The sequence below is a fragment of the Gracilinanus agilis genome, chromosome 1, assembly GCF_016433145.1.
Source record: "Gracilinanus agilis isolate LMUSP501 chromosome 1, AgileGrace, whole genome shotgun sequence".
Taxonomy (NCBI): Eukaryota; Metazoa; Chordata; class Mammalia; order Didelphimorphia; family Didelphidae; genus Gracilinanus; species Gracilinanus agilis.
The window spans coordinates 787,350,886-787,355,783 of record NC_058130.1 but is presented as its reverse complement, the minus strand read 5'-3'; positions in this window follow the sequence as shown (position 1 = coordinate 787,355,783).

Sequence of the window (4,898 nt, the reverse complement as noted above, 5' to 3'; positions counted from 1 at the left end):
GGGACCTGCCTTAGCTACTGCTTCCCCAAGTTGGATCAGAGAATTATCTGTCCAGCTGGCTGGGCATGCATGATTTAAAACATGGGAGAAGACACAGAATGTAAGGAAAGGAATAGTTATGGGTCAGGTTAAAGCAAGGAGGGGTTAAGATAACAGGGAGGGAGGGGTTGTGGGCATAGGGTCTTTAGGGGTATGTCCTCAGTGAATGCTGGGGTCCTAGTAACTGGGGACCGGAAGGCTTGGAGATCTGAAGGACATGTCCAGAGACTGCTTCTCCTGATTGGCAGACAGGTCACAAGGGGAGAGTCAGTCCCTAAGGCAGAAGTGTAGAACCCAGGCTTGGGGCAAACACTAGAGCTACAGATATAAACAGAGAAAATTAGTACAGTAGAAATTGATATTAAACATTAGCATTTGAGTATCTTAACCAACAGACTCCATCTTCAGAAATCATCTTTTGACAGGAATGGATCCCTTTAGGAAATTTGATTCCTAAGTTGTTTGCAGAGATGGTATGTGATGTTTCTGTTAAAGAATATACTTTTGCAAAGTCCATGTTAATATGGCATTTATAAACCCCTAAGTAACAATATTTTACAGGTGAATTTCTTTACCCCAGATTCTGGAGGTTATATTTCAAAGCTCAAGATCCAAACTTCAAATGTGGTAAATTAAGGCTGCAAATAGAAGCCATTTATTAACAAACTTTTCCTACTTCTCAAAGTATGTTCCCTAACAATTTGATAATTTTCAATTATTAGCCCAATAGGTTGTTTGAGGAAATGGAAACTTTAATTTTACAATTTGCCTTATGTGCTGATTATGGGAATTTGTCACAAAGGGAAAGACAGACAGGGAAAAGATTCCTCATGTCCCAAAGGACACAGTGAGTGGCTTCACGTACCAGCCAAGGCTGTCACTGACTTATGCCTTCCTTGTATCACTCAAGGATTAGCAGCCTAGATGGTCAGGAAGATCCAATCCAAGTTGAGCCCTGGATTGCTCTTCTAACCTTCCTAGGACTTTCTCTCTCCTTAGAGTATTTCATTGCCCCAGGATCCCTGAAGTCTTTTTACCTTAAAAGACAAGTCTTACCCATTTCAGCTGAGAGAAGTTCTGTTGATCAGCAGATAAAAATATTTCCATATACCTCAAACACACTTTTCTGATCACTTGACTACTCTAAGGATTCCTTAAAGCCTATAAGTTTACTTTATAGCAGTTATTCTTACATATTTTGGCAATAATTAATTTATCAAAATTTAGTCACAAAACCTGAAATAAGGAACAGGAGTATTGAATTCATTAGCTCTATAGTAAACAAAAACCAGGGCTAGATCATATCCTGGCCCTAGGCCATCTGAAAGAACTAAGACAAGGAGAGTCAAGAATCTCTCTGGAGAATTTCAAGAGAAATTCCTGGATCATTTGTGATTTTCCAAAACTACATACATCAATTCTAGAAATTATCCCTAAGTTAAAGATTCAATTATGAGAGCAGAACATCTACCTGTTCTCCTTTACCTTCTCTCTCTCTCTCTTTTCTTTCACAACTTTCTGCTTAAAAAGCAGGACACAAATTCCATTCTCCCTTCATAAATCTGCATATTAAACTTTATGGACTCTAGATCAAAGCCCTTTTTCTTCCTCATTCAAACCCAACATACCTCTTCACGTTCTCTGACTTGCTTTTACCATCATAAGTCAAATAAACATTCCATTCAATATCACTACAGGAGTGGTTTTCAGGAAAGTAAAAAAAGTTGGGTGCCAAAATGTTGTGGGGTACAGAGGTGAACTCTTGAGGCTTTTGCAAGAATGCAAGACTCTAAATCTTAGCTTAAAAGTAAAAAGAGAAATTTATTAATTTAGAAAGTAATTTTGAGAATGGCCAGGATAGCAAGGTGGAACAGCAAGATGGGGACCTGTTCTTTGGGAGGACAGCTGTCCTCCTAGATGACATCAATTCTGGGGATTTTATACTCTTTACAATAGTGGAGACGTGACTCTGTGCCACATTGAAGAACTTTAGTGTGGTAAACAATCAGGCATTCAGTGGGGAGTTTGGTCATCTGACCAGGTCTGCCTGAAGACATAGGGAGTGACCCTCCTAGTTTAGAGGACAGATGGATGTCTGAGATACAACTTGATGATATGAAGGAAGTGTATCTCTCTGTCCATCTAAAGGACGATCCAAGGATGATCATTCTCTCAGGGTTTTATAGAAGTTATCAGATGTTCTTGGGTTAGGAGCCAAAAGGACAGAAGGGAGCAAAGGAATTTCCCTGCTTACAGTTTGCCTGAGTTTTGGGGATGGTTCTCCTGATTTGGAGGACAGATGAATAAGGTGTGTCTCTTTGTTCATCTCAAATCAATGGGACAATCAAAGGAGGATGATCCTCAAGGTCAGATGTTTTGGAAGTCTTGAGGGTGTAAGGGAGCAAAGGAATTTCCCTGCTTATAGTTTGCTTGAAACAATTCTATAGTTTTGGGGGTATTTGTTTGCAATAAAAATCCCTTCATAATAGTTCATTGGTGTTGACTGGTTAATGGGAACTGGGGCACTAAACACCAGCATCTACCAGATGAAGATGGGGAAACATACTGGAATGGGGGCTTGAGCCAGCAATATTAGTGAAAGTCTTCCTTGAACCCTAATAGTTACCCCTAGAAATCTGAGGTGGAGAAGTAGCTAGTCTTATTTAGGGAGAATGAGTTCAGCCTTACTACATTAAAAAACTATTCTTTAAAAATTCAAAAAACCAAGATGGCAGAGTAGAGACTCCCCTAAATTTCCCTTCAAACAACATTAAAATGAATTCTGGATTGATAGAACCAACAAATGGACATGGTGAAGGGATTTTCCAATTCAAAATGGCTTGGAAGGTCAGCAGGAAAGGTGTGTTTCACTGGAGTGAGAAGGGAACCAATTTTTAGCACACTCAGCATTCAGCAAGCCAACAGTGAGGTATCCCAAAGTACAAGCCAACATGGATACGATGACTCCCCATTCCTCATTCCTAAGCCCAAGCAAAAGCCAAGAGGCTTTGGGGACAAATGAATCAGCAGTAGGAGGCAACTCCAGAGCTCTCAGCTCATAGGCAGTAAGAGGGTTGGAAAACTGGCCAGAAGGGTGGAAAGGAGGACTTGTGATTGTTCATAGGCCACAGCACAGACCAGGAGAGAAATGATCACACCTCTCCTTAGATCATTCTACCTTGGAAGAACTGAAACTTGCAGAACCCAAGAATTAGCCTTAAGGGTGGCAGCTCTATATTTCTTTGAAAACACAAAACTGAATATAATGGAACTTTCATTTCTGTTTAATTGATTAGGCAACTAGCCTTATCCTGAATTTTAAATCCTCAATTTTAGTAACACAAGTATCTCTCTCTTTCCTTTCCCTCCTCCTTCCTGGAGATGGTAAGCAATTTGATCTGGGTTATACATGTATTATCATGCAAAACCTATCTCGGGATATTGTTTATTGTTGAAAAAGAATACTCATTTTCCCAAATCCCCAAATAAAACTACAAATAAACCAAAGTGAGATATGGCATGCTTTGATCTGTATTCCAACTCCAATAGTTCTATTTCTGGAGGTGGATGGCATTCTTTGAAATCAGTCCTTCAGAAGTGCCTTGATCATTGTATTACTGAGAGCAGCTAAGTCTTTCCCAGTTGATCATCCCATAACATTGCCGTTATTGTGTACAATGCCTGGTTCTGCTTATTTTGCTCTTTATTCACAAAAGTCTTTCCAGCTCTTTCTGAATTCATTCTGTTCATCATTTATTATAGCACAATAGAATTCCATTACCATCAAATACCACAATTTGTTCATTTATTTCCCAATTGAAGGACACCCCTTCAATTTCCAATTCTTTGCCAACACAAGAAGAGCAACTATAGTTATTTTTGTACAAGTAGCTCCCCCCCCCCCCCGTTTCTTTCTCTTTGAGATACAGACCTAGTAGTGCTGTTTCTGGATCAAAGAGAATGCACAGTTTTGTAGCCTTTTGGGCAAAGTTCCAAAATGCCTACCAGAATGATTGGAGTAGTTCAAAACTCTACCAACAATGCATCAATCTCAATTTTCCCACATCCCCTCCAACATTTATCATTTTTCTTTTCGATCATATTGGCTATTCTGATAGGTGTGAGGTGGTACATCAGGGTTGTTTTAATTTGCATTTCTTTAAGCAATAGAAATTTGGAGCATTTTTTTTCATATGACAATAGATAGTTTTGATTTCTTCATCCAAAAACTGCCTGTTCACATCCTTTGATCATTTATCAACTGGAGGATGACATATTCTTATAAATTTGACTTAGTTCTCTACATATTTGAAAAATGAGGCCTTTATCAGCAACACTTGTTGTAGTATTTTATTTTTATTATGTTGGCTCAACCTACTCATGAGCAATTAATATTTTTTACAGTTGTTTTGATCTAACTTTTTATGTGAAAAGTGTTTTGTAATTATCTTTATTTTTTTTGTCTTGGCAGGTAGACTCCAGATATTTTATATTGTATATTATATTATTTTATTTTAAATGAAATTTCTCTTTCTATATCTTGCTGCTGGACTTTGTTGGTAATATGTAGAAATGCTGATGATTTATGTAGGTTTATTTTATATCCTGCTACTATGCTGAAATTATTGATATTTTCAACTAACTTTTTAGTTGAATCTCTGGGATTCTCCACATATGCCATCTGCAAAAAGAGATAATTTTATTGCCTCTTTGCCCATTCTGTTTCCTCCAATTTCTTTTTCTCCTCTTATTGCAATTGCTAGCATTTCTAATACTACTTTAAATAATAATGGGCATCTTTGACATTTCCTTTTCTAAGACCCCTCCTAACTGTAACATTCTATGTTCTTTTTTTTTTT